This window comes from Manacus vitellinus, unplaced genomic scaffold, assembly GCF_001715985.3.
Source record: "Manacus vitellinus isolate BGI_N305 unplaced genomic scaffold, ASM171598v3 scaffold_10_pilon, whole genome shotgun sequence".
NCBI classification, from domain to species: domain Eukaryota; kingdom Metazoa; phylum Chordata; class Aves; order Passeriformes; family Pipridae; genus Manacus; species Manacus vitellinus.
The window spans coordinates 11,338,455-11,358,839 of NW_021938838.1; the positions used below are offsets into that span (position 1 = coordinate 11,338,455).

The 20,385-nt window shown below is 36.7% G+C and overlaps 1 long non-coding RNA gene across 2 annotated transcripts in view; it reads right to left on the reverse strand.

Moving 5' to 3' along the window:
* The window catches only part of LOC108641760, a 79,330-nt gene extending 63,153 nt beyond the window's left edge, over positions 1 to 16,177 (reverse strand). The window contains exons 1-6 of one of the 2 annotated variants that reach the window (XR_003916407.1): positions 16,128 to 16,177; positions 15,817 to 16,039; positions 14,413 to 14,686; positions 13,021 to 13,203; positions 9,530 to 9,604; positions 9,010 to 9,124 (exon numbers count right to left, since the gene is read on the reverse strand). This is a non-coding gene — a long non-coding RNA (uncharacterized LOC108641760). Of the gene's footprint in view, positions 1 to 9,009; positions 9,125 to 9,529; positions 9,605 to 10,344; positions 10,442 to 13,020; positions 13,204 to 14,412; positions 14,687 to 15,816; positions 16,040 to 16,127 lie in introns of both variants that reach the window. The other variant, XR_003916406.1, reaches the window with a different exon arrangement.
* Positions 16,178 to 20,385: the final 4,208 nt, after the last annotated feature.

Consider the following 20,385-nt stretch of genomic DNA (forward strand, 5'->3'; position numbering starts at 1 on the left):
CAGCATAACTGCAGCAAATATCCATCAAAGGCTCATTCTCAATCAAATTTGTGGGAAGTTTTAATACATAAACCAAAATGTCTAAAAGCCTTACTTTCAGAGCACATCATTTTAAAATTGTGCTCTGCATCTTATTGCTCTTATGCTGTCTATTTAGGGCAGTTTTCCACTGCTAAAATGAACATATTTCACTACAATAAAACTGTAGCAAACAAGAAAAAAAAATATCATCAGCTTTGGTTTAAAGGCACTTTGTTCCATCTTCCTCAATATCATCTGTATATAATAATGGAAATTAACATAACATCAGCTTTTCATATAAACTGTGCACATTTTCTCCGAGATAAACATTCTAATAAGTGTCTTGATGGGAAATGTTTTTTTTACATTGAGAAATCAATTCATTAATGTCATTCCTTACATTATTCTTTTTTAAAAGCATCTTTAGTTCCCCAAGTTTTGGATGGCAAATGTGAAAGAAGCTGTCTGGAAGACAGTATTCTAATTTCTTGACACTATCAGGGCAAAGACACCTCATGCAGCAAAAAAGGACAGAGAGTAAATGCAAACCTTCTTTTGTTTTCCAAGGGATGCCAGTACAAACATAAAATGCTTTCTTTCTAATTTGTCACAAGCAAAATTTGTTCCTTTTTTAAGTAGGCATGGACCTCCAGTTTACATTAACTCAAGGTAAGTTTTCTACAGGCATACAAAGGTAAACAGTCAAATACATTGAGGTCAGAAGGATGCCTTCATTTACAGCTGGATGAGGAGCTAGTTCAGTAGCCTGGAAAAACAGGTTAAAACTGGCCTCTGCTCGTGAAAGAATCTTACCCATACTCAGAAACAGGTACTTAATGTCAGAATTTGCTCAGTAAATATTCTGTCTAGATAGCTAAGGAGATTCAGTTTTTATTTCTTGACAACATCGGACATATGATGTTAGACTTGTTAGGCAACAGGAGCTTCTGTTTTGTGACTCCAGCTGTAATACAAAACCAATGAAGGAGAGAGACTTGGAGGTCTGGGGATTTTCTGCAATTTTGCAGTTATTTGATTTTGAGTCAAGGGTGCTTATTAATAGAACAACATTTTTTTTTACTGTATTTAAATTCAAGCATATAAGACAATAAGTATATCCAGAGAACAAACTGTGAAGATAGGACATAAGAACTAAAAGACATCTATTAAGCAGAACTTTGAAAGAGAAAGCACATATCCTTTTCCTAGATATTAAAAAAGATAAGGGTTGTCGATTAACCAGAACCAAAATGCTGAAGTTGTACACATCAAACCCTGGGAATTCTTTGCTCTGTGTTAACTTTACAGCTGACCACTCTCTGAGACAAGTATCACCACCTGTGATTCTTAATTTTTGCACAATCCAGATGAAAAGACAGAGAGAACCTGTGTCATCAGGATATCACAATCATATTTTCTTTCCAGTGTTGAACATGTCCCATATTTGTAAGGATTGTTCTTACTAATGGTATTTTCATTCCCTTCTACAATTTTGATTTTGGCTGAGATTAGGAAAATAGAACAGTACTGAGATATTAAAGCAGGGACTCTGAAGTTTGCTACGCTTTCTAACCAAAAGAAGGAAGGGTAAGGCACTTATAAAGTGCTGTTCTTTCTTCAGAAAATAATGTCCAAAACCTTTGAACAGTTCTGAATTCACTCAGATTAAAAAAATCCATTTTTGGTCTGTATCTAAAGAAAGTAAAAGTTACATGGCAACAATCCACCACCACTACAAACCTAACTGCAGATATGTACCAGATTGGGCAAACAGCACAATGCTGGAAAATAATAATTCTGTTCTAATCAATTGTAAAATATCCTTTGTTGCTAAACACTTGTGAAAAATCTCCGGCCAGCCCTAGCAACAGATCACAGCACACATTACAAATATAAAAGACAACCACCAAAGAGAACCCTACCAGCAGCCCACGCTTTATTAAAATTCTGACATTCTGAGATATCTTCTTGCCAAGGGCCCTCTTACAATGACATCTGTACACTTGTCATTACACTGCAGTTCACATTACTTACATAAACATGCCACAGGGAAACCATGACTGATATAATTTTTATAAGATTGAAAGGTAGCCATTGTGATCATTAAAACAAACCTGAGAGAGCCTTCCTGATGATGGAACAGATTCAGTTACTTCTCCCTTCTTTGTGGGTCATTAGTTAAAAAGGGGAAGGTGGGGGAGGAGGGAGGGAAGGCCATATACTGCAGGTGTTTTATCCTTTGTGAGGAGACTGCACTGAGACAAATGATTCTAGCTGGCATTTTGTACACACCGGAGATTGCTTATCGATCCAGATCAGAATATTCAGGCTGGCCCCGGGGAAAAGGCAGAGTATTTTCTGAGGGAGTTAATAACCTGGCAGCTGAGCTGTCTTGTCCAATTCACTGAACCTAGGGCTCTAATCAGGCCAGAGTTTTTATTTTGAGAAATCTTGCCATATGTGTCTGCTAGCTGCCTTCCACTCTATTGGACCAGTGACAGTGATTGAAATGACAGCCTATAGATAGGGCCTAATCAAATTGTTTATTATCAGCCTAAATCAATATGTATAGATTGTTGAAACATCACTGTCATGCCATGAAAAAGTCATACATGCTGCAGGTGTAATTCTAAAATGCATTTTTCCGTCCTAAATTACGCCTGAATTTAACAGAGTAAAAGAAATTAGACATGTATGAGACAGTGAAAAATATACAGGTTTACACACTTCAATAAAATAACATTAAGGATTAATGTTAAAATGCCATGTTGTGCATTGCTTAAATATGTTATCGTGCTCCCATACAGAAGAGAGGCAGTAGAGCTGTGGGAAAGGAAAAAGATGTTGAAAAAAAAAAGTTGTTTCACCTTTTGTATAGAAAGGAAAAAGTCTCACAGAGGTCTGTGTAAGCACATTCTGCAGCACAAATCAAATTCCAACACACCTAAAAAGCAAGTTTTGAGGCATCCAGACTAGAGAGATGAAACAAACAGTAATGTGAATGAATTCCTTTGGTACTACACAAATATTCCTTCTAAGAGACTACCAAAGAGCTTGGACCATGAAGTCTAATGATTTGGTAGGAGCTGATTTCATAAAGCCCTATTTCCTGAAGATGCTTGGATACTATTTTTGCACAGTATTTTTTCATTATATGGAAAGATTAAAAAGTATTTAATAATGTGTCATGAATTAGATTCAACAGGTTTAATTAGCATCTCAAGCAGAATTATTCAAACACTAAAAAATGAGAAGAAGAAGAGCTATTCCTGAGGGTACAGCACTGGATGGAAATCTCTCAGATTTGGGAGAGGACCAGTAATCTTTCTGGCCCAATGGAGCTCACCTGAGTGTGTGGATGTGAAATTCTTCTCTGGTGTAATTGACCTGTAATGGATAATCTCTGGAGCATTTATGGCCCAACAAGAGTCAACTATGTAGTTCATAACTTTTGAAGTAGGTCTATTGGCAGAATTTTGCACTACAGAATATATCCCATGGAATAATTTATTGCCTCAAAAAAACAAATTTCAAAACTACTTTAAAGTACTCTGGCAAGGCAACAGGCTGTAACCGTAGAGTAAAATATGTTTTTCCCTAAAGAATGCTGTAAAGTAACCTCTGGTTAATTAATCTTTGCCATGCAATACACTCTTGTTTGAATATCATTTATAGTGTGTAATTATTGGGTTGAGTCAAACACATAACAACTTTTAGCATTACAACATACGTGTCAATAAAAATAATATTATGTTGTAGGTTGTACTGATTTAGAGAGGTATTTTTTTTCCTTGGATAAATGTACTTTTACTGTGAGCATGGAAAGCTCTCCAAACAGCAATTATCTTTGGCTGAATGAATCTAGGAATTTTCCTATTAAATTCAAAATAAGAATTTTTTTCACTGCCATTTTAAGAAATAAAGGTACTTATTCAGCACAAAATGTTAGCATATAAGTCTCTCTAAGTACATGCTTAAGTCCCTCCTGAGTCAGGAAAGAGGTTAAGCAGATGCATATCCTTAAGTTCTAAATGACTTCTGTGGGACTTTCCCTTGTCTTAAATTTTGAATGTACTTGAAACATACTAATGGCTAAGCACAGACTATGAATACAGGTGGCTCAGTTTGGCCCTCAGCTGGCACAAAAACAAAATTTTACATTACTTTTAAAGTGTTTTGACTAAAATCCAGCAAAGTACTTAAGCCTACACACAGTGCTGATTTAACTGTCTCAGTTTATAGTTACACTGGTGCAATTTCCTAGCATGGACACAGTTCTGCTAGTATTTGTCTTGGCATAACTTAGCAAGACACTTTTACAGAACAGAATGCCACTGAAAGTCAAGAAGGCTGGGGCAAACCTGCAAGAGAGAAAACCAAACCTGAGTAAACTGAAAATGCAAAACTGAAAGGGCATAAGAAGCGAAAAAATTTGACTATTGAAGTGTTCATCTTCAAAATCTTCAAGAGATCATTGGTGGCATTTCTCAGAACAATGTGTCTATTTGTATGTGAATTCATTTCACAAGTAGTAGCTCCTTCCAGAAGGTGTGGATGAAATGCATGGATTATACCTCATATAATGTAAGACCCATTGAGCTGAATATGGTCTAAATGGTGGGTTGAAGTATAGAAACCTGTTTTAGGTTCTGTATGGCATGTAGTGAAATCCCTATTACAGTCTTCTGATTCTGCTGAGAATACATTATTTTTTTTATTGTTATTTTCCTTTTTGTTAAAACTTAATGCAGCCAAACGACTCAAGATAAAAGAAAGCACTTTTTTCCTTTCCAAAGGATCTTCAAGGAAGAGTTTGACCACGAAAAAGGCTGATAAAAATGAAGGAAGAATAATGACCTTTTTATGTATTATTTACAATGCACAATAGTAGTCAAAGTGACACCATTATTCAGCTTTCCAATACTTGTGAATTGGTTATGGATATCACATACCAATGGGAAATATACCTAATAACCTAGTTCTACTTTGGGAAAGGTCTGTTTCTAAGACCCTCCCGTAAAACTAATAAAATTTTTATTTATGCCCCACTTGGTGCTTCAGATGGTCCATTTCCCTAGATCCATTCATTTTCTTTTTTGGTTGTTTCTGTTATGGGCTGATTTGCTTTGGCTTTGCACTAAATAGGATGTAAAACTAAGTGCTCCTGATACAATTTCTATGGGTTTATTTGTTGCTTTTTGTCCACCTTGCTTTGTATAGACAGCAGATGTATTAAGTGAAGATGCACAGCATACTAAATTCTTATCTCATTCCAAGAACATAGTGCTTCCAAATTAAATTGTTCAAGATGCAAGAAATGGCACTATTAAAGTCACCAGTACAAACCTTAACCTGTCCCCTTCCTCGCAAACATTCCAACTGTTGCCATTTTTCATTAAATGCATCACTATCTATCAGCATATGGATGCACTAAATGACCAAACATTAACCCTAAATACTTGTTCTCTAACTCTATTTGAAACTACAAGAAAGAAAAATCTATTTAGTATTTTCAGTGATTTCTATTACACCTTAAGTAATTGCCATAATTTTGTCTACAATATAATACTGCCAAAATTAAGAATAGAAGTTTAGCCTCTAGCAATCCACTATCAGTTTTCATGGATGCCATAAAGAATTTAACAGCTTCTCTTTTTGTCACATGAACCATACAGGCAGTGACTCTAAGAATAAGGGGATTTCTCCACTACCAAGAAATTAAGTCCCATGTTGAACTATTCCTGTTTCTTTTCAGTTGCATTAGGATGTTGCTAACTAAATCCAGTAACATCACAGCAAAACCTTACTTGGGCTCAGGCTCAGGCTCAGAAACTTTGCAACCTGAATATCAAAACTAAAATAATTACTATTCAAATAAGAAGGGAAAATATAGTATGATATACCCCCATGCCCCACAAAACCTCTACACATAGTACTGTTTCACTTTGGATGCACAAATAGTTGATGCACTGTACAAAGGTAAACATGGTTTGCCTTCCAAACTGGGCTTCAAACCTCATTACATTTAATAGTTCCGTACCAAAATGCCAAGTACTTCAACAAAAATTCTGGCCAGATTTACATACTTAAAAAAAAAATACCGAAACAGAAAAACACAGAGAAGTGTAACATTAGAAAGTTCTAAATTCAAACTACACTTCAGCAGCATAAAGGGGGATTAATCAAGAACTGTGTTGGTGAACTTCTAGAAGAAAGGAACTCATTCCAACAGTGTCTGTCATGCTGCGAGGCATAGTTGTAGCACCTTGTCTTCATCAACTGGAAAATAATGTGCTGTGCTGTTTGCAGATAGTGCTGGCAACCATTCTTCTGCATATCCTGCATTCCCACTCTGTGTGGAGTTATGTATAGCAAAGATTACATGTGATCCCCCAGGCAGTCCAGATATACTTGTGGACAGCTAATTCTGTTTAAACACAAGATACAGTGGTAGTGACCATACTGATTTAAGGCAGATGTATAGAAGTGCACAACAGTCCTAAATATCTCTTTTATTTTGTACCAGAGGAGGTGGTTACAAGAAAGAAAGAAATAAAGAGAGAAAAAGAGAGACTTCTGAAATACTTAGTGAAGCTTACCTTGATGCACACTAAGGAGAAATCCAGGGATTTTGTCTGCACAGAGAAAATTGTCTAAATTGGCTGGAAAAACTCATTGACCCAGTCAGATTGTGTGAAGCTTGTGATCAAATACAGCCCCGGGCTCTCCTGCCTTTTGCACTTGTGCATCTTGCTCAGAACACAAAGCTCAATAAAAAAACCACTAGTTTACTGTGATAAACACTACAATAGAATGGTGTTTGCACAGGCATGTGTGAGTTGCTCTTCTTTATGTGGCTTGGAAACATTACATTCAAGGGTTTTTAGGTGTAAATTTACAGACACCACATGCAAAGAATTTTAAGGTTTTGTTGTTCAATTATTTTAAGTAGAACAATGAGAACATCAATGCAACAACAGTACAAATTAATCAAACAACAAAAAGTAAAGCAATTAAAGCTAAACAGTGAGACTGATGAATTCACAGGTCCTTCTGCAATGCATATTCAAGAGCCTGAGTAATTAGGTGTAACTGTAGAAAGATTGTTAAATGTCCTTTATTGTATGTCTGTGAAACCTACTTCACTGAGAAAACAAGTACATTGTTTCTGTGGCTCACTTTGGATAGCTACAAAAAATGAGGAAGGAAAGATGGTTCTGTAATTTAGAATATGGAATGGGAGATGGAAGTCTCTTGAATCTTTGACTTCCTATGTTGCTTCAGGCAGTGACTTAATTTCCCATCTGTAAAAAAGTTTGACAATCCTTCTGTGTGCCTATCTGGACTAGGAGGACATGTATATTAAGAATGATCAAACAGAGCATAGAAATAAATAATAGTATCATTCCAAGGGTACAACTCACCATACCACCAGTGTTCCATATAATCAAAGCTAGCACATACCTCAACCTCTGTCTCTATTATTGTAAATATCTGTGTTTGCAAAAATCCTGCATATGTTTCCTTGCCATTATCAGGCAGAAACTTGTATTTCTAGTCACTAGAAATTCTCGGATGGTCTCATCTGTGGAAGCCCAACTAAAGCTGCACTCAGTTCTGCAAAGTGCTGAGTATTGTCAGTCCTGATTGGCAGTGAGAGGCTCAGAATTTCTGCAGTACCTCTGAATATAAGACAAAGGTTAAATTTAACCTTGTGAAGTTAGTCCTCCTCCAGACAGTGTTTCAGGTCCTCTAGTTCAGGTCTCCATTCTGAACTGCTTCCACAACCCTCTTCTTTCCTCCTTCTCTGTGTTGACTACAGCTAAGTCAGTATCACTAAGCATAAATTAGGCTTTCTGAATACTCCAAGCTCAATTCCAAAAGTTGACATCAAAATTCATCCTAGAACAACTTCCAAGATGGAGAGGAAACCAACATAACTAATCTAATGAAATTGTATTCCTTAAGTTACGATAGCTTGCTTTCTTTTAAATCTAGATTCTGGTTAAGGTTTGGCAGCACATAAATTCTAAATTAGCCAAAATAATTACAAATAAATACATTATTAATCAAAGCATTACTCCCGTGACTTAATGAGCCCATAGCAATGCTCAGATCAGTAGTCTGTAACTACAGTATGTATTTGCAACTCTCTGGCAAGATCTAGGTAAAGTACCACATAAGCAATTATTTTAAATAAGTCAGGTTCAACTGTTTACCCTAAGGTAGCATTGCAGTTAGGAATGATCTTCATTGTAAGCCTAAGTCAATCCTGCTTTGGAGCAAACGTGCCAAGTGATACAGAGCAGATGCACAGCAGTGGAATATTGTGGTAACATAAAAGTGAGACAATATGGTGAAGATTTTATATAGCTTCATTTTGCAAATCCTTTCAGAGTTCTATGTTTTCTTATCTTAAAGTGACAAAGACAAATCTATAGAGACTGATATATATATAGTAGTTGAACCCTATTGAGCAATTTTTGATGGAATTCTTTGTAATAGACCTAGACAATGACAACAATGACATGAGATTAGCTCTAACACTATTAGCATATAAGGAAAACTATGTAATAATCTTATCCTGTGAATCCAAATAACATTAAAAAATGAGAAAAAGCCACCTTATCTGCCTTGACAATACTGTAATAAATTATTCATCTGGCATAACAACAGAATGGAGTAAAAGAGTCCAGAACATCAGCTTGAATCAAAACACTGATTAGGCAACCTATTTAAAATAAGCTAATTCTTTATGTCTCTGAAAATATTTAGTGGTCATCTTCCCTCAGGCTTTGTTTCCAGGCAATGACTGCAATTGTTCTCAGATAGAGATGCAGCTCTCTCTGTTCTCACCCTGACCTGATGCTTAAACCTTGGTTTTAAAAACATTTTGCTCAATAAAACACAGCGACCAAAGTTGCTTACTCTATCTAAAGCATTCAGTCTATCAAGGTTTTATAAAGAAAAGTTACATAAGATCCTTACCTTAATGCATGTGGATTTGACTGGAACTTTCTCTCAGACCCTCGAAGGTGTCATTGTGTGGATAGAAGATCAGTATTGAATTTATCCTCTTGTTACTCTGAAACAGCCAGTGAGCCTGTGAAATGGGGAGCATACCACATAATTAGAAAATTATCCACTGCCAACTTGCTATTATCCTATGCCTTTCCTAAGAGGAACAAAAGGTGTGCCATACTGACAGCACTTCACACAGGTAATACAAGAAGCTCTCAAGAGTTTTCAGCAGTCTTCAACTTAAATAAAAACACTAGATAGTTTATAATATGGTAGCTAAAGCTAAGGCCTTTAAGGAGCACATAACCTATGTACTTAGTATACAGCACTAAAAGTGAAAGTCATAGTAGAACAGTTGTTTCTTAGGCTGAAGACTGTTCTCTTTAGGCTGAAGCCCAGCTGGATTCGAATCCTGTAAACTAGGGCTTCAATCTTCATGGAAGGTTATATTTCTGTAAAAAGCATATTAACACAAGAAGACATTTACCTCCAGGCTCTCATTATCAGATTACTCTTTATATTAAATTGTCACAGAAAAGACTTTTTTTACGAAGTCAAAGATCTGAAAGATATTATCAGCAGAAATGATAGTTAGTGACTGATGGGAATCCAGGAAAAAGTCTGTAGGATATCACTTAGGAAAAAAAGGCAGCACTATTTTGTAAAAAAATCTTCAATGTAAAAAGAGGGAAAAGAGGATTCTCCATGTGAAAACTAAACAGTTCAAAGGATCTTTTTCTGCTTAAAATACTCAAGTCATTAATATTAAGTATGGCTCCTGTGCCTCTTTGAGGAATTTCAGTCTTATACAGGTGCCAGTTCACCACACTGAGAAAGTCACTCAGATGACTTTGTCTTTCAGATAGCCAAGTCACCGAGGCCCAAACACTACTGAATGCTCCTCCTGAGGGTGCAGTGCAGCACCCTGAGAATCACTGGAGATAGGACTGAAAGGTGAATCCTTTTCCAGCCCTGGCCATAGTCCTGCATAGCTCGTGAGGCAGTGCTGGCACTGATGCCAGATTTTCTGAAAATAATATCAGAAAGTGAAGGTATTATTTCCATCTCAAAAATGATTCAAGAATTAGACAATGAAACTCATACTGGTGTCAATAATATTTTGGCTAAAGGTCAGGAAAATGTCTGATGAAAACATTGTAAAAGGAACTGAAAATATATGTCTTCAGGTGAGAAGGAAAAATCCTATTCCTAGTCAAGGACTACTTGTAGAAAACACATCACTAAGTTGTGCCTCCACTAATGCTCTATGAACTGTGACAATCTTGTAGTAGATTCACCCACCTCTTCTCTAGTTGCATCACTAAGGAGGTATCTACAGATGATTGCATATATTGTATCAGAGACTGCCAGCAAATTATTCAGTACACTTCCAACAGGCCTGTAATAACACAGAATCAAAATCTGAATGACTCAATAATAATTATTTGCTGTTAGATTCACCTTACTTATTTACAGCTACATAAGTTTTACCTCAATCAAGTAAATTAAAAACAGTAACCTGCTTTCTACTAGCAGTGTTAACACATTTCAGAAAGTACCCAAACCCCATGAATTTTCTAATGTCATGGGAGTTAATGCAGTCTCTAATACAGTGCTTTCCTTTACACACCAGGCTATAATGGCTCAGCTGTAGAGCTTGAATTTGGAGTGAGGAATTTTGCTTTCCAACCCTTTTATTGTCACTGTTGATGCCAAGCTGCTCAGCTTGGCAGGCCACATCCTACATCTGTGGGAACTGCATGTGATGTTCATATTCCATCCTTCCAGTCTGGAAGCCACCAGGTTACACAGCCTAAGATATTTTCTTGATGCTTGGGTGCTGATAATAAAGTTCTGTTCTTGCATTTCTCTCCTGAGATGTGGGTTGATGTATCTACTTACAAAGTGCCTGTGGCCCTGGCAAGCTTTCTACTGGAAGTCAAATTTTGCAAATCCCCAAATTTTTTGAACCTTTATCTTTTCTCATGTTTGCTAACCAAATAGGGAGGACTATCATGGAGCACATGTCCCATTTTACAATGAGAAAATTAATTTCACTCTGGTCTTAGAAATGCATAACTACTACAGGGGAGAATAACATCAAAAGTCACTGTGAATTGTATGATCCTGAAAGGGAGATTAGGGAAAAAAAACAACCAACTCAAAGTAGAAAAAAAGAAAGAAAAGAAAAAATCCTTCCATCTATCATGAACACATTCAAGGGGAACAATAATGCACATTCTTAACCAAACTTCAATGCAGATTTACTTTACTGTATATTCCATACACTCATTCACGTGTTTCTTAACAATAAACAAGTGAAAAGTAAAAAATGCAACTGCCAAAGAAAGTTTATTTATGTTCAAACTGTACTGGTGAAATTAGTCAAGGGCAATTCATGCATGTGAAAATATGATTTCTAACACTGCCAAGGTCGATAAGACCTTAGGGAGTAAATGCTAACCACATAAATCAAAGATGCCTAGAGGCAGTTTTGAAGATGAGCGGCAAGGCTTTAATAGTTTTAAAAAGCCTGTTAATAATCCAAATGAATAAGCAATGATACAAGAAGAGCAAATATCATGTTTATGAAAGGAACAAACCACTGCTCGATGTATTTCTGTGGATTGGGTTGCCCAAACCCAGAATCATATGATTTTCTGCTACATTTCCAAAGTAAGTATCTGATTATTTCTCAGACCTGAAAAACGAATAAAGGTGCATGAGTCTAAATGAATCCAAGCTGCCAAGTTAGTTTGCTTGCAAAATATTTTAAGAAAAAGACAGCTTCAGTGACCAAAGTAATTTTATAAGAATATTTCCTCTTTTGCCAAGATGTCTAAACAGAAATGCATTTTATCTGAAAATGCATACTCGTTAGTTTGTTAGTTGGTTTTTTAACCATTTTCCCCTGGTAGATGAACAAAAAACAAACAACTTTCTTTTCCCTCTAAAATTGAAAACTGACAATTTTTCATTTTAAGCCCAGACACTGAACTAAAGAGTACTTCTGGGACTTCTGACTGGCTGGGTCCAGACACTCCTATGGTTGCCACTGTGATATCTAAATGTCTCTTAAGTTTCAGGTTGCCTTTCCAAAACATTGGGTAAATTAGAGCATACTCATTTCCCACACAGCTCAGATATCTGGGATACACATCTAGTATGATATCTGAAGACCTCTGAAATCAAAGTGATTTTTAAAACAATCTTTTAAAGGAACTCAGTTTTAGCTGTTAAAAATACCTTGAATTACAAACAGGATAAGTTTGTTTCTGAGTCAGACCCTTCAAAACCTTAAACAAAGATGAATTCATAACAGAGCTGGCAATTAGAACTCACTGTGTATTTATTCATTTCTATTAACAATTAATAATTGTTTTTTGAATGTTCCTATATTGTGCCATTGTATCACATTTTAGAAAATACAATCCATGAGAGCATCCTGGTTTTACTGCTAAAGATATTTAAACCATTTTTTTTATGTTGCTTCTGTGAAGGTAAACTGTTAAGTTGCCACAATCCCTTTCAGGACAAACTTTTCACTGTCTCAAGTTGCTGTTAACAAATTCATGACTATTACAACCTATTCCTTTTCTCTTCTTGGACATTGCTTTTTAATAGCTCTGCCATCTTGATATTAGGGAAAAAAAGGTTGACTCGCTATGCAGATTCCTCTGATTAAGGGATAGGGCAATTAATCTGGCATATTCAAAACCTGAGCATGAGCAGGCAGTGAAGTCAGAATAGTGAGAAAATGAGAATGCTGTGGAGAGCAAACGAAAATAGATAGTTATGGACCAGTTGCATAGAGAGAGATGCAACCTGACGACATGAAACCAATTAAAATTTGTTGGCAAAGGGTACAGGAGGAAAGGAAGGAAGGCAAAGAGAGAAGCCATCAGCCAAACATGAAAAACTGCTGCGTTCTACTTCATGCAGGCAGAACTTGGTTAGATGGTTGTGGAGTGTGCATACCTGAGAAGCAGCAGGACAAATCTCATTGTTAATCTTGATATCAGAGACAGTTGAGTTTCTGCATGAATCCTTCTTGCCTTTTTGGCCTTCCAATATTTCTGTGTTTTCATTCATTTCCTATATTCCTTGGTCTCGGGGCCATTCTGAAGTCTGAATCAAATTTGGAGAATTTGATTCAAATTTCTGGAGGATGAAAGAATATTTGATCTCACATAAATATAGTTTGATCAGCAAGGGTAACAGTGATCAAAAGCTAATAGCCATAGTTTCCTACTTTTTTTTTTCCTACATAGATGTGCACTAATTCCTCTTCCTATAAGATAATGCATTGAACTTAATAAAGAGGAGGTTTTCACAGTCCCCTCGCTGTAGACAGGGTAAGAGTGTTGGGTAAACTGCATGGAAAATATAGGTAGAAAACACAGCAAGAACTCATTACACTTACTACAGTCACTGATTATCCTGGTAAATACCTTGCTGAAGAACTTTTGGAAAGCACAAGGTCACAAGAAATCTTGGGGGTCTTGAGACCACACCTGTACACAGTTGTTCCCACACATAAAATTTCTACCTTCCTCCTTTCCTCGCTGCAGAGAAGGAAAATAGGCTAAAACATGGGTCCTCCTCCTTGAGATGAGTTGGTAAAGATCAAACATTATTTACATGAGGTTTCCAGTGAAATTTTGCCAGAGGACAAAGGGCTGTATGGGCCAAGAAAAACCAGAAGCTCTACAAGTGTAGGAGGACTGTGTTTGTTGGCTGAGTTTGGGAATAAGTTGAAGTCAGACTAAAGAGCCAACAGCAGCTGTTTCTCAATTTTTTATTATTTTTTTTTTTTTAATCCCAGCACAGCATGCAAATAATTTGCTATGGACTTGAACTGGAGAAGCCAAGTATATAGTACTGTGGAACTGAAATCCAAAAAATATAATATTTCAGGTTAGGAGACCTGCAGCTAGTAAGCCAAAATCACTGTTTGCATTCAATTTTCTGGCTTGATCACAAGCACTCTTTCTTCCTGATACATTTAACTAAAATGTGCAGGTATTGCTTCACAGGCACTTCCTTGGCTTTTTTCAATGCATACAAATATCTGCATAATGTTTTAGCACTACCACCAGATTTTACCACCAGCAAAATCTTTTTTTGTTTGTTTGTTTGTTAGAGTGCAATGATGATTTCTGCCCCTGGATGTATCTGGAGTTTGCTGAAACATAGTATTCCCAACATACTCTCACAAAACTGATCAGCTGCTCTGAGACAAAAATGCCACTGCTCCCTGCCTGCACACATCATTTTGACAGGTAGAAAGAGTGAAGTTGTACAGACTACAGATGATGTAAAAATAACCTATAAAATATTATCTATTAAGAGGAACAGTATCATACTTACTTGAGCCACTCTGTAGCTGTTGGAGTTGACCATTGTGCTTTCCCTCAAAACCTTTCCTCAATTAATCTCTCATATCTAGAGTTTTGATAGGCTTTTCCACAGAGCATGCAAGGAACACATTGCTCTCCACATATCCATTAGAAGTTCATATGGGGCAGCTTCTTTGGAGACATTTTTAATCCAGCATGAATTCCTTAGCATGATCACACTATACCACCTTCCAAATGGCTGGGAAAATCCACATTATCTTGGATGAGTGGTCCTAAATGCAGATCTGATTTTCCAAAGAGACAGGCAGAAAGACAAGTATTTTCAAAGAATATTTATTGTTATGGTAGCTAAGGTGAAGAGTTTCAGAGTTACTTTAGGCCAAATTCAGGACTAACACAAGAAGAAACAACTAGAAAAAGTGCAACAGCCTGTACCTTGTTTTCTTATTTTTTTAAAGACCAAAGTATCATAAAATATTTTATATAAATAGGTAAGAGTAATGAAACCAAAGGGACATGACCATGTTTCAACCCTATGGTAATTTATATTAGCTGAGGATCTGTCCCTAAATATTTAAACAGCAGTCTTGACACTTCCTTTCCCCCTCCCAATTTAAGACTTTAAAGGCACTTTGCAGTTCAACAGTCCAGAGTAAGAGAAGCTCAACTGCATGGTGCTTCTGGGTGATAACACAGCCATCATCTGCACCACCAACAACAACATAATAGTGTGGGTTTTCCAAAAGATAGAGTGAAGAATAACTACCTAGCTATAATCACAAAGGTAATTTTAGCTAAGTAAAATACAATTACACTAGCCAGAATTTCTTTTGGACATGATTAGTAACAAACGTTCCTTGTCCTGTGAAAATGTGCCAGGAAATTTTAATTGACTGCAAGCATCCAAGGCTGCCATTAAACACATCATCTGAAAGATGAATTTATTTGGCCCACACTTAACTACCATGTAACCTGCTTTATGGTTTACAAGATGGAATGATTTTGTTTTACATGACAGTTATTGGGCCTAATTCTACTCACAGCTATGCCAGTGAAAAATTTGGAACAAGTCCATTAAAGTCAATGGCTGTGTAAAATCAGAGTAAAATTAGACTCAGGCCCATCATGCAATGTAATAATAACTGGTACTAAAAACTAGACCAGTTTCTGCTTTTCCAGTTGGTAGCAAGTGGAACCAAGCACTAGATATCACATTATTTTAAGATAAAAGATACCTAAGACTTGGCCCTTCCTCAGAGACCCAGGCTCACATAGCTCGTCTGACACGACACACCGTGTGATGAGAGCACTGCAGGGATCTTTATTCCCTGGCACTTTGGGAGGACAACACAATGAAAATGGAGAAGAAAAGTGAGGAATTCAGAAAGGGATTTTTGTTTATAATAACACTTACTTGCAAATCACTTCAGAATTACAGATCCTCTTTTTTAATATCAAAAGTTTGAGTCGCTTTCTCTTATATGGTTTGAGCTTATTGCTTCTTGTGAGTTCAAGGTTTTCCACAGCTTGAGATGGGGCAGGAATTTGTTTTCTGTTTCCTGACAAGATTATTATGCTATATAAAATAGCTTTTCTCCCAGTGTGGACTTCTCCTTTTTCACTGTTTCTTCGCCTTTCTGGGGACAGCAGTACAGAAATAGGTTTAATGAATGTGTCTGCTTCTGGGGTGCTTTCAAAAGGAATGTCCTAACTTTCAGTACTTACTTCCATGCAAAGGAACATCTTTTTAGGGTTTCCTGGAATGAAGAATCACATCTTACACCTAAAAATAAAAGATTAGGGTGATTAATGTGACACAGTATAAAATGACAAACATTTTCCACTGCCCACAACCGGTTTCCATGATCTCCAAATACCAAATAGTTAACATGCAATAACTCATACTCTGCTATTCTACCTGATAGAAGCTTTCTCTTTATATAAATCATTAACATTATGTAATTTATTTATTGTAATATTCAAATCAGAAGCCCAAATATATAACAGGACTATAAAAATACTAGTAAGTGAAGTTTACTTTCAGCATCTGGTGAAGATATGCTCTAACAGTGTAAGTTAACAGGTGGGGGATTTTTGCTGTTGTTTTCTTTTACATTGTTGTTCTAAAAATAGTAATTTTAATATATACTCAATTTGGAAGCTTTTGAACAAAATTAGACATACAGTTTATTCACAATCTGTACTCTACAAATTGAGCCCAGCATTAGGTCAATGCACAAGCCACTGTACTTAGCACAGTTCTGGACCAGAGACACAGGGAGAAGAAAAGAATTAGAAAGGAAATAAGATGCTGTATCGAGATAGGCACATTGGGATTTGTTCCCATGCTTAAGAAATTAACTAGATTATTATTACTTTCTTGGGAAAGTCACACTGAACAAACACAAGCCAGTGTTTCTCGTCCTTTTTCTTTTGTTGTTGGTGTTGCTCATTGCTTGAGTTTTCAGATTGCAAACTGTTGTTAACCAACAGCTTTACAAGGACCACATGTATATGAAAAACAGTGCTCCCTTCCCAAGTCTACTGACAACCAGCTGATTTGAAAAAGTGTATTTCTATCTATTACAGCACATGTACAGGTTGATAGCATTCAAATGACCCCATTTATGTTAGGACTGGTAAAGTAATATTCTATTATTTCATTGAAAATAAAATGTATTGAGACATTTCATGTTGTTTTTCATCTTCCTTCTGTTTCAATATTACTTTAACTGTGATTTGTGCCATCTAACAACTAAAGGTTATCCAAAATAATTGTTGTACATTGCATCTATTGCATTAAAGCTGATCTGTGTTTATAAAACAAGATTTTTTATGAATAAAATACATTAAGAAAATATAACTGTCTCAACAGCAATTCTGTCAGTTAAAAATACAGTGATATAGCTCGAATTTCTACACTTCAGTGCATCTCTTGAGGGAGTGAAATGCTTATTAGATGGTAGCATGTGTTATTCCCCAAATCTTCTTTTATATGCCTATTTCAAGTGTTTGATTATTGCCCTGCTAATAATAGGTGCTTCATCAGTTAAAGAACAGAAAGAAAAGACCAGAGAAGATAGTGTAAATTGTAGCATGTAATTGTTCACTGACTGCCATTGAAAAGGTTCAGCTGCTACTGTATGACAATCTTGCTCTGATGTCTGCAGCCACTGTTTCATGTAACAGCAATTAAAGCTGTGGGAATTGGGAAAAACTCACCCACAGAGACCAATCCCGCCCCATTAATTTTTAAGTGCACAGAGTACTCCAGAGGACAGAAGAGCCCACCTGGGGCCAGTGAAAACACATCACACCAGTCACTGATTTATTGGCATCCGGAGATGGGTGGTGAAAAGGCTGTGAACTTCCCAGTTCCATAGTCTGACTTGCACAGGTCATTCCCTGTCTTTCCTTCTGTTTCTTCACCTTGGTCACCCCAGGAACCTCATGGAGACATATTATGGTTGCATCCTACATTGAACCTGCCCAGAACTGCATCTGAATTGAATCTGGATGGAGGCAAAGAAACTGGCAGCTAAAACCCCCTTCTGAGGCTCTGCTAAGAAGAAGGATTTTGAGAGCATGGCAGTTTTGCAAAACAGAGCAATGAAGGAGTGTGTTGCAGAAAGAAATGGACTGAAAAAAAACCCCAAAAGCTGCCCAGAAAACAGTAAGATATGAAGGAACTGAAGTAAGAAGTTACTCTTGGAGTCTGATGATTTTACTTGTTCAGAGTTGATCTTCATGGGAAAGAAATGGATAACGTGACTTTCTAAATGAAAAATACGTGGCTGATCCCCAAGCCTCCAAAGATTTTAATGAAGTGACTGGAGATGGATCTGTGTAGTACAAATGGGAAGCATTTCAGCTACTCTTCTTCCTCTCTAATGTCAACAAATACCTCAGAGCTAGACTGGAAGCACCACCAGCACCACTGGTCTCAGTGACAAAGACTACACAGTGATTGTGGAGCAGAAGAAAATGTATGTCTGTACTTTTATCAGTGCCAGCTCACAGGCTCGCTGTGCTCACACCATCCTGCCCTGTTGCTTTCACCCACTCAGACCACTCACAAATTACTGTGGGCCATTCTGCAATAAGCCAATTTTGTTATCCAACCCTTTAACACTTAGAGAAGCCTTTTTATCCAGCAACAACATAGCAGGGAAGGTGCCAACAGATCCAAATGGGCTCTGGAATGATTTATTCATCCTGGGCTTCTAAGCCTCTTTTCCTCAGCATTAATACTAAGATTAATGTGTCCCATCAGTGCGGTGCCAACAGGAACTTTAATAGAAGCAAGAACAACTAGTTGGCTTGGCTTTCTTTCTACTTAAGGTTAGAACATAATAAAAACAGCAACCTACAAAGACTTTTGCTTTAATTTCCTTATTACTTTACAAAATGAAAATATTTTAATTAAATTTAATGAAAACACACAGATTGCAGGAATAGACGTACATCGCTGCCTAAAGTAATTCATTAGCCAATTTTTAAAAGGATAAATGTAATCTATTTGCATATTTTAAATGTTGCATATACATCTTAAAACTTTCTAATAACTTTGTGCAGACAGGTGTATTTGTACCAAAGCACAACATATATAATGTTTAGGAAGGATTCATAATGACCATGACCGACATCCATAGAGTACATGACAGACATGATGCAGCTACAAATTAACATTAAAAAATTTGTTAGACGTGAAGGAATAATTGTTCATATAAGTATTGCCAAACCTGTGTCCCTTTCAAATCTCTTCATCCACATTTATTGCCAGGGACAATATAAGTGTACCATGATAATGGTCTTAGAAGTGTGGACACTTACTCTTATTTCACATGTTCTCTTAAAGTCCTCAGCTGCCAACAAACCACAACAAGAAGGGCTAGATTTTGCCCAGGATGACTTTGTGCTTAAGAACTCCTTTTCTCTACTAACTCTTAAGCTGCACAGGTTTTACACCCTAGGTCCTCAAATCTCCAACTTGAAAATTCAAGCCCATCAAAGTATGTCCAGATTAGCTTGAAGAACACCAAATGAATGCTATTTGAAAATATAGCAAATTAAAAAGCAACCAAAACCTCTGTTCCATGAGTTGCTGAGATGGTTTAGTGACATTGTAACAAACTGCAGCGTAACAAAATCACCTAAATGGACTATGAATGATACTACAGACTGTGCATTGCATATCTGAATGCATAAAGTGGATCCCTTTGGCATGTAACTGCAGTGCTGCCTAAGCCATTTAACAGCAAGCTTTCAAATTAAATCCTGATCACATTGCTGTACTACAAAATGTAACCATTTCTACCTGAGAGATGTTTCGAGTTCTTTTTCTTAAGGTCACCAACCTTCCTGCCTTCTTTTGTGGAAAAAAGTATGTATGAGTGCTCACATACTTCACTTTTCTTCCCTCCCATCCCCTGGACCAATTGTTCACCCAACTCAGGCACAAAACTGCAGAATGTCTGGGTGGTGGTGATGGGTGAGTGGAGCAGAAACTCCATTTCCCCCTAAAAGGCAGAGGTCGCTCAACTGAAAGAACAGAAAGGCCTTTTATTCCTATAAAGAAAAGCAGAGGAAAAAGCTCTTCACAGTGAAGATGAAAAATATTTTATTTGAATCCTGGGAAGAACTTGTTCTTCTTACACTAGAGAATAGTCTATTCACAGCACAGCTTGAATAGCCTTTAGCTTTTCAATGTCCACAACTGGCAAGAAGATACATTTTTACATTTATTTTTATTTTTATAAATTATTTTATGATCCCAGTATGTAAGCCAGAAGAAGACATTTCATGTTATTCCATTCAAATGAGGAAGTGTAAATTTTTTAATCATCTTGGACACTTAGATTTTAAACTTCATCTATTTGGCTGTTATTACAATGACAGTATAGTGTGGGTTTTAATTTGTTGCCTCAAATTTTGAATGATTACTTGTATACTCCTATAAAAAGTAGGACTTTAAACTGGCAGA